The sequence below is a fragment of the Physeter macrocephalus genome, chromosome 16 (genome assembly GCF_002837175.3).
Source record: "Physeter macrocephalus isolate SW-GA chromosome 16, ASM283717v5, whole genome shotgun sequence".
NCBI classification, from domain to species: Eukaryota; Metazoa; Chordata; class Mammalia; order Artiodactyla; family Physeteridae; genus Physeter; species Physeter macrocephalus.
Window position 1 is genome coordinate 45,218,794 of NC_041229.1, and position 13,086 is coordinate 45,231,879.

Genomic DNA, 13,086 nt, shown 5'->3' on the forward strand with positions numbered 1-13,086 from the left:
TTTTCCTTTGATTCAGGACACAGTATCTGTCATTTTCTACTTCTTGGCTCTCGTTGAACCTTTTTGGTTTGTTTGTTTGAAGAATTTATTGTTGTAAAGAGAGATCGGTCAAGCAACATTCGCAGATATGATTAAGTTATAGAAATTTAAGAAATATTACATTTTTAATAGACTGATTCTTGGATGTTAGTCCGGCTTTTTAAAAAATTACAAAATGTGCGCGAATTCATCCATTCACCTATTCCTTAGCCCCATACTTTGAAGCCTCCAGGCACAGGGGTAAAAGAGTAGAATTTTGGAGAACTCCTTTTCTTAATTGGTTATCTTACATCTGGAGGGCAGTCTATATTGAATGACTCATTTATTTTTTATTTTTTAATTTTTCATGGAGTTTAGTTGATTTACAATGTTGTATTAGTTTCTGCTGTACCGCAAAGTGAATCAGTTATACATATATCCACTCTTTGTTAGGTTCTATTCCTATATAGATCATTGCTGAGTACTGAGTAGACTTCTCTGTGCTATGTAGTAGGTTCTTATTAGTTATCTATTTTATATATAGTATATAAGTAGTATATATAGTGTGTATATGTCAATCCCAATCTCCCAATTTATCCCCTCCCTTCCCCCTTGGTAACCATAAGTTTGTTTTCTACATCTGTGATTCTATTTCTGCTTTGTAAATAGGTTCATTTGTACCATTTTTTTTAGATTCCTCATGTAACCAATAGTGTATGACATTTGTCTTTCTCTGTCTGACTTACTTCACTCAGTATGACAATCTCTAGGTCCATCCATTGAATGACTCATATTTATATGAGGAGGGGAGTCTTCCATCATTCATTCATTCAACAAATGTTATGGAACACCTGTTATGTACCAGGCACTGGGAATAGAGAAACTTACAAAGCAGACAGAATCCTGACTTCATGTATAACAGTAACAACAAAACATAAGTAAAATCTGGCGGGGGAGTGGGGGGCAGGGGTGGGTGGATGGATAGCCAGTAAGTGCTAACAGGAAAATAAAAGGAAGGACGACACCTATAAACTTGTGGGGAGGGTTGAAATTGCTTGTGGGACAAAGGACGTTCTGGACATTTTCTTTCACCTCACTCTGACATTCCTTGCACAACAATTACAGTGTCAAACTCTGCTTAAGGGCATGATGTTCATTAACTTAAGGCCTGGCTGACCCACCATGTACTTAGATACTGGATTTCTAATCCTCTAAATCCCTGCAAGTGTAAACTTTGAAGAGAAGCTTTGTATGGAGAGAGGGTGGAGGGAATTTCACAAGGCACTGAACTGCTAATATGACCAAGAGGGTACAAGGCCTCATTGTGAAAGGTAGAACCCACATTTCTCTTTCTTCCAAACATACTGCTGTTGAAATTGTCCTTCTGAATGTCTTAATAATGAAAATGGCTTCCCGGTGCCAAGTTAGTAGTCAAAATTGACACCTAGACACGCAGGAACAATACTGCAGCATTGACAAGCTGGAGTGTCAAATGGTTCAAAAAGTCTCTTTTGAAAAAAGATCTCTGATAAAGCTCTACTTACTTTCTGAGGATAGTATTTCAGCATGTACAAAACAGAGGCCCAGATCAAACTGTCTGCCTGAAGCTAAGATGGCAGCATTTGGAGACAGCTACCAATTCATTTGTTGATTATCTTTGGGATCAGGGAACATTTCCCATAAAGATCTTTCTCTTAGAAAGTGAATCTCCTAACAATGAAAGTCCTCTTGAGTGACATCATAGTCAGTCTGGTGATAAACATCTGATTTCCTTTTTTTTACGTTTCCAAAACTTCAAATGAGCCAAAGTCCACAGCGTCTGGCTTTGTCCTCATGGCCTCATCCTGGAGAAATCCTGTGGGTATATCAGCTCGGCCATACCTGAAGCTGAAACTAGCAGGGTGCTGAAGGAGCTTGTCACTGAGACCAGCCTCCTTCTTGCTGCTGACCCCACTGCCAAGGGAAATTTACCCTCTTGCTCTTCAATCTTCTAAAGAAACTTTCCACAAGAATTTTCCTGCCTGTGCTATTGCTGGAATAATCGTGGTAGCCTCTGGCTGTGAATTAAGGGAGAAAAAAATAAAAAAATAAATGTATGCTAGCATCTCTGGTTTTTCACATCATCTCTTCAAATACTAAAAACCAAAGGAAAGAAAAGAAAAAGAGTCTCTCTTAAGTCAGATTTTCTTTAGTTTTCAACCTTTGCATTCTTTCCTTCTCTTAGCCGTGTTTAGTTGAATTCTGCCTGGGGATTCACTAGGGCCAGGAAATATATAACTGAGGTGATCATATGTCCCATTTTATGGAGCATTCCTTGTTTATGCCTGTGGTCCTAGCATAATTATTAATAACCCCCCCCCATTTCTGGTCTGTAATTTAATTTACATGGTCAGCCTATAGATCAGGAGCTCTGATACATCTATATCACTGTCCATATCATATTTAACTCCAATAATGGCTCCTTTATGCATTCCTGCACCCAAGCTCAGTCTTTATAATATGTTTTGGCAGATTTGTCTATTTAGAATGAGGGCCCTGGTCTGCTCTTGTTGGTGCATTCCCAAGGTGGAGAATCCTGTCTTTCGGGTCCATCTCAATGGCTGATGGGGCCCCGAGACCTTCTGGCCCATTTACCTGGTGCTCTCTTGGTGCCCATTGCCTGAATCTCCACCAGCTACTTCCTTTGGATTCACTCTATGGCCACATCCAACTACCTTTTAGAGTTGCTGTGAGATTAAGTGACAGAATGTACGTGGGGTCCCTGATGTGTTACGTCTGATCCTACCACACACACATACCACATTATCTCTGTCACCTGTCCCCACAGCCCATCTGCCGGTTTGGGTGTCCCCATCTGTACCTGGCTCTGGTGCACACAATACATGCACTCAGAGGAAGGGTCTGTTTCTATATCTCAGCCCTTCCCAGGCTGCTCCATCCTGTTCTTATGCTGTGGTGGTTCCCATGTGGTTGTGTTCAGAAACAGGACGCCAGGAAAATGCCAGTGTAGATGGGAAGTATGGGGCAGGTAGGATCTACCCAGGTGGTGATGAGAACAACAGTCTCAGAGAGAACTGCAGTGCCCTCTAGTCATGCAGCCTCCACCTCATGCCCTGTTCCAGGCAGATTTCCTTGTCTGTTTCTACCCTATTTACAGTGACTTTTAGGCCCACCCTCTATCTCAGAATGTTCTAAGATCAATGATTGCCCTAGAAGACACTTTCTAACATTAAATCCTATTGAAGTTTAGTCTCTTCCCTGGAGCTAAAAAGAAAGATGTTGATGTGTGTCCTGCTAAGGGAAGGAATATACCCACTAGTGTTCTCTGTAAGAAGTTATCATTTTTAGAGGGAGAAGTAGGTGTTTCACAGTGTAGTGGACATTTTTCATGTGTTTTGGGTTTCCAGTAACTGTTAAACACATTTGCTATATTTGGGGAACTTCTAGCCATGGGAGGCTCACCTCCCCAGGAAGAGTCCATAAAACTTTCTTCCTCTGCTTTATTTGCAGCTAGGGCACAGGAATATGTCCTAGATTCCACAGATCATACTGATTCAGAAGTGAGCAACTAGAGGAAGAGGGTGCAATGCAGAACCCATTTTTTTTCTGGGGAGGGTGGTGGCAGAAAAGACCTCCATCCTTGGGAGATAGCAGAGTTTGCTGAGTCCTATGCTTGACACAGAAACAGGATCACTGCTGGCCCCAGGAACAGTTGCATTCAAGTTGAATTCCTTGGAGCTTTGCAGATTACAGGACCTAGTGCTCAGTGGTAGCTGGCAGCAGTGTCCTCATCACGCCTGTTCTTTGTAGGATCTGAGTTTCTGGAAGCTTTAGGCTCGATCCGGTTTCTCTAGACTACTGTTTCTGTAGCCTACTGAGTAATTCTGCAAGCTACCCAACATCCCTTGAATAAATGATTTCATGTTTAGCCAGCATTGGCTTCTGAATCTTGCGACTGAGAATCTGGATTAATATACATGGTCAAATGCATTTAAGAAATCCAGCTTCACTGTCCCCCTTGCTGTAGGACTTCTCAGGCCTTTGATATCCTATGTGCATTCTGAATCTCCAGTAATAAAAATGGCTATGTTTCTTGCTGTTTGCTGTGTTACCTTTCTGTACAGATTTTTATGTGTGTGAACTCATTCAGTCCTTAGCATGATCCTATAGAATAGGTTATTATTATTGTTACAATTTTTAAAAAATGGAGACTTAGGTGATTTCCCTAAAACCATAGAGTTACTACCTTATTTCTTTGATTCTAACTTATGCTTTTTGTTCCTTCTTATGTTAACATTTCAGAATCAAGGTATGTCCTCTAGTCAGTGTGTATCTCTAAAATGATGGTGTGTCATACATATAATAGTTTTTTTCACTATCTCCTCTAAAAGGGGACTATATCATGCAGCAGTTTGTAAATGTTTTTGGCCACGTAGAACACTTAACAAACTAATAGAACACGCTTAAGAAATACTGGCCTAGAATTATCTTTTAAAGGGAAAGTTTTCTGTCTTCCATTGTTTAGTGAGCTTTTCCCATTATTATTATTATTTTTAAATTGCTATGAAAGCTAAAATATGCAGCAGTTAAGTAGCTAGTTTTCTAGAAGCTGCTTGAAGGGTAGGATCACACATCATTTCTTCTTATAGGCTTTTAGAAAAAAATATATAATGCATTCATACAAACTGGAAATGCATAGATAATTGCACTTGAGTATGGGTAGACAGTTATTCTAAGTCCTTTTAAAATCATTTTTAAAAAATCTTTTTATTTTTAAGTTGGGTAGTAGGCCGTTTCTGGTTATTCCCAATTTTTAAATGTCAATCCATGAAAAAATTCTTGATAGTCACTGGTGCATTCATTGATTCAACACAATTTGTACTGAATGACTATTCAGGTCTGTGCTGTGAACAACGTGTATTAAGCCTTTTCTGGATTCAGAGCGTACTATTAGGTGCCTGTTCCTCTTAAAATGCCAGAATTCCCTAAGGGAAGTAGATAGGCCACGTTTTAGGCATCCATCTCCAAAGACTTTAGATGGGGTTGTAGGATGTGCCTCCCCTGACTTAACTGGAACACAGCACATTTAACCTTATTTTTTTAGCCGATCTGCTTAGAGCTAGTTGTACTTAGGAACATAAAAGGAAGGGCTCAATCTAAAAATGCAAAACCAGAGCAAAGTTAGAAGGTATCATTAAAGAAAATGATGGCAATGTTTAATAGTCATGATCATTTCATATAATGACCACTAGTCTGTAGTACAACTGTTTGAATCATCGTTTTTGACAGATTCTTAATGCCCTGCATGAAAAATGGAATCATTTCTTGAAATTGAGAGTAGCTTAAATACAAGAGTCTCAAATTCAAGCAACTTACCTGCTTAGGGATCAGTATAAATTAAGAATGACATTTAAATTTTTATCTTTAGCTAATTGGTTCTCCAGAGGTTTTCTAGGTCTATGCTAATAATTTGCTAGATAATATGAGATCCAATTATGACTAAGACATTGTAGGAAAATAGAAACAGACCCTCAGAAGCTATAACCACAGCTTGGTGTGTAGGAGGCAGGAGTTGCATTTGTCATCCTCTCCTGCATGGTTCACATTTTCATTACCTACAGCGCAGGTCCTTCCTGGTTCGTGCTTAGACAACTTTAAATAGTCTCCAGACCTTGCTCGTGGTAGTCTGTACAGCATGGTGCTAAAAACTCAACCTACCCAAGGAATCACTTTGATTTCATCACAGTCTAGTTGAAGAATCTTCTGTAAGCTCTACTTCTTGATTCAGATTTAGACACCTAAGAATGTAAATTGATACAGCCACTATGGAGAACAATACGGAGGTTCCTTAAAAAACTAAAAATAGAACTACCACATGACCCAGCAATCCCACTACTGGGCATATACCCTGAGAAAACCATAATTCAAAAGGAGGCATGTACCACAATGTTCACTGCAGCACTATTTACAGTAGCCAGGACATGGAAGATACCTAAGTGTCCATCAACAGATGAATGGATAAAGAAGATGTGGCACATATATACAATGGACTATTACTCAGCCATAGAAAGAAACGAAACTGAACTATTTGTAGTGAGGTGGATGGACCTAGAATCTGTCATACAGAATGAAGTAAGTCAGAAAGAGAAAAACAAATACCATATGGTGACACATATTGAATCTTAAAAAACAAATGGTACTGATGAACCTAGGGGTAGGACAGGAATAAAGACGCAGACGTAGAGAATGGACTTGATGACACAGGGAGGGGGAAGGGTAAGCTGGGACAAAGTGAGAGAGTAACATTGACATATATATACTATGAATTGTAAAATAGATACCTAGTGGGAAGCAGCCGCATAGCACGGGGAGATCAGCTCGGTGCTTTGTAACCACCTAGAGGGGTGGGACAGGGAGGTTGGGAGGGAGATGCAAGAGGGAGGGTTATGGGGATATATGTATACATATAGCTGATTCACTTTGTTATACAGCAGAAACTAACACAACATTATAAAGCAATTATACTCCAATAGAGATGTTAAAAAAAGCAAAACAAATTTGACACCTGAAAACAGGAGTTAGCAAGCTATTACCTGTGGGCCAAATGTGGCCTGCCCTTATTTCATAAATAAAGTGTTATCAGAACACAACCATGCTCATTGGTGCACATGTTATCTATGGGTGCTTTTCCATTACATCTGCAGAGTTGAGTAGTTGCAACAGAGGCCCGATGGCTTTCAAAGCCTCAACTCTTTACCATCCGATCTGGCCATCTACTCATTAAAGTTTGCCACTGATGTCTTACAATAGCATTAGCTTCTCTTTTGTGCTTGTGGCTTTACATGCAATAGCTCATCCTTGAAACAGTCTTGTAAGTACTTTTACTAGTCCTGTTTTACAGATGAGGGGATTAAAGTTTAAATTGGAGAACATAAATGACTAGCTAAAGATCTCATAGTTGGTAGGTAGTAAAGCTGGGATTTCAAGCCAGATGTGCTCATAGTACACCCAACCACCACACTGTACTATTGTATAGCCTTTTCCAATCTGGCCTAATTATACAATAACTGTTTATGGAGGAACTGATACACGGTTGACCAGGGATTGGGATAGATTGATAGATAGATAAGGTAAAATGTAGCCCGGTCTCTGAAAGTTTAAAGTCTAATGACAGATACAGGGACATGTAAATAGGTCTTCCAGGAAATGTAACAAAGTAGAGCAATTCACCTGGAATTATTGAAGGGACTGAATAACGAAGGGGCCTTTTCTCACATGTACATTGCCAGCCACTTGCCTCTCCCTCATCTCTGTGCTTTTGTCCTGATATTCCCTTTGTATGGACTGTACAAGGCAGAGGCAGTTGCCATTCTTTGTTCATATTGTTTTGTGCAAACACATCCAGCTCTGGGTGTGAGACAGGAAAGGGAGAAACACCCCTGGATTTAGCAGTAGGGAGTCTTTAGTAATTAATCATCAGTGGGCTCAAAGATAAGACACCTTACTTTCCAAATATCTTCTACCTTACAGAGATTCATGAGAACAAGCCTACAAGGAATCTTTGTTTTCAGACAGGATCAAGACAGAGCTCATCCCTCCTCCAGAAAAGACCAGGCCCAATAAGGCACAGGCATATTTTTGTTAAATGATTGTTTTTAGTATTATTTAATTGTGGTTCTTAACAGGGGTGATCTTGTCAATGTCTAGAACTATTTTTGGTTGTCATAACTGATCCGGGAGAGGAGGGTGCTACTCACATCAAGTGGGTAGAGGCCAGGGATGCTGCAAAACATTCTACAGTGCACAGCACACAGCCTCCCAACTTCCACCCCTCCAAAGAATGATTTGGTCCAAGATGTCAATAGTACTGAGGCTGCGAACCCCCAAATGTCATACTTTATGTTAGAATTTTCTAAATTCTCTAAAGAAAAGGCACTAACTGAATAAAAGTTCCTGTTAGTTGGCAGTTTTAAGAAAAATCAAGTAGGGTGGTCTTTTGAGTTTTGTATGTTTACCAAGTATGCGATTGTATGAAAAAAGTTAGGAGTTAATTCCGGCCAAATGATGACTGTTGTTAGATTGTGGGATTGTGGGTGATTTTATTTTCATGTTTCTGGTTTCCATTTTTAAAAAAATGTGATTATATTGCTTTTACAATGACAGAGATAAAATTATAAATAAAGATATAAACAAATAATAGAAAAGAAACTGTTGAGTCTTTGGGTTCAGGCTTCTCTAGTCTATTAAGGATTCTCTGCCCGAGGGTTTGATGCTAAGGGACGTGGTCTGACACGAGGCAGAGTTTTGCCTTCTCTGTTCCCCACTCACCTAATACTTTAATCTCTGAATTTTAGCATTTCCAGTACTCATCTCCATGCCTTTTCACATGCAGTTCCTTCTGCCTCGATCCTTCTATGGTCTTTGCCTTAGGAAATTCCAGATTTTCCACATCTTTGTTCTCTTCCTACCCACACCATATAGCCTCTACAGATTTCCTTAAGGGACTTCCTCTCTCCCACCTACATGTCTGGGGCACCAGCTAGGAGATAGTTAACTGTTGGGCCGGCTTACAGGATGTGGCTCTGCCCTCTCTTCTGATGGATGGGCATTGCTTAGAGAGATGAGGCAGGGTGTGAGTCGCTCTGAGTGATTGTGTCTTTCTAGTCCCAGAAAAACAACCCTGTCCTCAGCTGGACCCAGGCTCTAGGATCACCATGGATTTCTGAACCTGAGAAAGGGCCCTGAGAAGCACGGAGGGGCACTTTGGCAGAGTATGGCGAGTGTGGGCTTGGATGCCATGTAGATAGGGGTCAGGCTCTTGCCTTAGACCCAAAGCTATGTGGCTTTGGGCCAAACCCTTAATCATGCTGAGCTTCCATTTCTCATATGAAAAATGGAGATAATGCTTTATGGGGTTGTTATAAGAATCAGTGCTAATAAGCGTGAAATGCCTGGAAGATTAGTATGCAATAAATGACTGGTCTTTCTAAAGAAAATACGCATGCCTGCAAAAATTGCTCTCAGTTTCAGGGGCTTCCCAGACAATCCTGCCCACTGAAGCATGGACCCTGTTCTAGAGCCAGCCCATGTGCCTTCAATTGCTTAATTCCTCTCTAATAGTATCTTTAGAAAAATATGTTAGAATTAGGGGATTCCTGGAGAAAAAGTTCTATTCAGCTAGAGCAGGAGTTCTTTGTTGGGGTAGAGTGTCAGAACCAGGATGAAGGGACCAGGGAGCCTTTCTCCTCAGATTTTTGCAAAATGCCTCTGTCGATGGTACACTGCTGTCCACCGATCCCCTCTGGGGATCACTGTGTGTGATGAGAGATGTTGCTCCTGGAAGTGTGTTGCTCTTCTACATGGTCTGGAAACAGGAACCAAAAGCAGGAAAAATGATGAGCTTAGTTAGAGGAAATTGGAGACTGAAGGGAGGGAGGTATAAGCTCTATTCTAAAGGACAGAAGAAGAGTTCAGAAGGACTTGATGAGTTTCCTGGTGCTGTCTAAGAAAGGGAGCCAAAATTAGAGGCAGGGAGAGTCTGAAATCTTTGTAAGATTTCCATGTTTGCACTTTTTAAAAATCCTGTTCTAGCTCTGCATCATAATTATTTCTGTAAAAATCTTTTAAGGAAAAAAGGCCTCTCTTTCAGAATTTCAAAGACAGGAGGATGCTCCTGAGGTTCTATCCTATCTTGAGCTTAATCTGCAGCAGAGGTGAGCTGTATGGAAAAGTGTAGGTGAAGGAGGATGAAAAAAGCAAGTAGAATCCTGGTGCCTTTGGGAATGAAAATATTGCCTGGGCGCAGTGGAGTGCAGATCATGACGGAATATGGTCTCTGGTCTTCACTAGTAGACCACAGTTCCCATTCCCAGACTCAGGGAATGATTAAATACAATCAGACTCTGCTTCTGGAGTCAGATTTCTTCCTGGATCTCTCCCTGCAGCCGTGACTTCTTTCCCAAACTTCAGACTTCCATGTCCCTCTGGATCTCTCCCTGGATCTCACCTAGACAACTCTTCAAAGCCAATATGTTGGAAACTGAATTTATTAGCTCTTCTGCAAATCAGATCATCTGGTTAGGAGAACTTACATCCACCCAGACATCCAAGCCACATACCTATAGAAACAGGTTACTGATCCTTCAGAAACCCCAAGTTCCTGAGCAGAGAAACCCCCATAGTGAGGCTCTTCTCTGCCTCTCCAGGTCTATCCCTAGCTACTTCATCCTTCCATTCATCCCCTAGTGATACCAAACTGCATCAAGTTCACATCTTGGAATTCCCCCTTCCTGGAACATGCTTCCTACACTTATTCACCTGTCTTTCACTCTTCCCCTGTCTTTCCCTCTTCCTTCAGAACTAGGCTCAAGCATCATCTGTTACTGGCTCTCAGGTAGTCTCTCCTATCTCTTGCCACACATGTTAAACTTCTTTCTTTATGGACCTGGTCCCTGTGCTGCACTGTGAAATCCTCCTGGTTACCCACCAGCACGTTGGCTTGTACATGGTGGGTGATCATATGGTCAATGTTTATTGGATGGAACAGAATGGTTGGCAGCACTGCTTTTCAAGCACTTATTCAGAAGATTCCTTTACCGTATTATACTTTTCCCTGCCCCTTGTGGGGTATTTCTGTCCTTAGAGAACTGTGCAGAAGCAGAAAAATTAATTTACTGCTGTATTTCCCAGGAGGACTCCACATTATGTAACTCCTTTTATCCAGAAAGCTCTCTAGACACTTTGCACAGCAGGGAGATTACAGTGCCCCACAGTGTGAAGCGGGAAGTAGAGAAGAAAAATGAAGATGAGGGAAGCAGTCCCCCTTAGTGCTTTGGGCCCAAACTGGGAACTGCAGGATTCTCTGCGTGGTGATTCCACATAGCATGCTGCAAGAATCTGCCATCAGCCTGTAGATTTTATTAGCCAGCATATTCCTCCTTCACACCCGAGAACCAGAATTTAGCGGTTTCCTCCTCATTGCAATGCTCATAATCTTGTTTTACATGTACCTCTTGTTTCAGCTACTGTCATTTGAGCTGCACACAATATCATATTTGTCCTTTTTTTAAACTAATAAACAGAGTTCCAGAGAGGCTTTTCAATGATTTTCATTGCAGAAATTAGGCCTTGACTTCAGATCTAGTCTAGAACTCTATACAGTGATGTGATTCTTGAACAGAGCTGTACATCAGGAACACCCGAGGAGCTTGTTAAAATGCATTGCAGATGCCTCGGCCCTACTCTCGGAGATGTCTGGAGGGGCGTAGATTGTACGTTTTTGCACAACAGTCCTTTGGTGATTTTGATGTGCACACCGGTTAAAATGCGTTGTGTTAGACTTTGTTCACTCACTCACTCATTCATTCATTTATTCAATCCTGGTGTATTCCTTGAATACCTACTGTGTATTCAGGTAGGCACTTTGCTAAGCACTGAGGCACTGGTGATAAAGGGCACAGTTTCTTCTCATTAAGAAGTTCTCAGTCTCCTGGAAGAAAACCCATAAAAATGAATAATTACAATACAGTAGGAAGTTCCATTAAAACTGGTGGATTCGCCATATGACACAGCAATCCCACCACTGGGCATATACCCTGAGAAAACCATAATTCAAAAAGTGTCATGTACCACAATGTTCATTGCAGCACTATTTACAATAGCCAGGACAGGGAAGCAACCTGTGTCCGTCGACAGATGAATGGATAAAGAAGATGTGGCACATATATACAATGGAATATTACTCAGCCATAAAAAGAAACGAAATTGAGTTATTTGTAGTGAGGTGGATGGACTTAGAGTCTGTCATACAGAGTAAAGTAAGTCAGAAAGAGAAAAACAAATACCATATGCTAACACATGTATATGGAATCTAAAAAAAAAAAAAAAGGTACTGAAGAACCTAGGGTCAGGACAGAAATAAAGTCGCAGACGTAGAGAATGGACTTAAGGACACAGGGCGGGGGAAAGGTAAGCTGAGACGAAAGTGAGAGAGTGGCATGGACATATATACACTACCAAATGTAAAATAGCTAGCTAATGGGAAGCACCCGCATAGCACAGGGAGATCAGCTTGGTGCTTTGTGACCACCTAGAGGGGTGGGATAGGGAGGGTGGGAGGGAGATGCAAGAGTGAGGGGATATGGGGATATATGTATATGTACAGCTGATTCACTTTGTTATACAACAGCAACTGACACAACAATGTAAAGCAATTATTCTCCAATAAAGATGTTAAAAAAAAAAAAAACTGGTGGATTCTGTAAGAGCTGTGAGAGCACTCGAAGAAGGTGTTACCTCTACCTGAGAATGAGGCAACTTCCTTGATATTTGATCTGAGTCACCCCGGCTAAGAGAGTCCCCAAAGGAAGATCCAAGGGGACCACTGGGAGGAGCTCCTTTTTAACAGCTTTGTGCAGAGGTGCATATGGAAGCCACCTTCAGGAAGCTGTGGGTGTCTTAAAAAGCAAGGACAAGGCTTTTCATCTTTTTAAAACTTTTTTATTGACATATAGTTGATTTACAGTGTTGTACTATTTACAATAGCCAAGGCATGGAAGCAACCTAAGTGTCCATCAACGGATGAATGGATAAAGAAGATGTGGTATATATATACAATGGAATATCACTCAGTCATAAAAAGAATGAAATAATGCCATTTGCAGCAACATGGATGGACCTAAAGATGATCATACTAAGTGAAGTGAGCCAGACAGAGAAAAACAAATATCTTTATCCTAAGATATCTAAGTAAGAACATGTCACTATTGCAGTTACCTAGCTTTATTAGTCATCAGAAAATTGTCAATACAAGACCACAGAGACTTACTATTAAGAATAATAGTAAAAATGTATATTTATGAAATACATTCTTACTCTTCTTACCAGGCCTTGTTTTAAGTGCTTTATTGAATCATTTCACTTACTTCCCCCAAACCATTGTGAACTATGTGCTGTATTATGTCCATTTTATGAATTAAGGAGCTGAGGCTTAGAGAAGTTAAATGATTTATGCAAGACCCTATGGTTAGCAAGTGGCAAAGCCAGAATTAGAACCCAGATCCCTCTGTG

General features: G+C 40.7%; 1 protein-coding gene across 1 annotated transcript in view; it reads left to right on the forward strand.

Moving 5' to 3' along the window:
- Window positions 1-13,086, forward strand: part of RAB38 (RAB38, member RAS oncogene family) — a 64,550-nt gene that overhangs the window by 25,254 nt on the left and 26,210 nt on the right. The window lies entirely within an intron of this gene.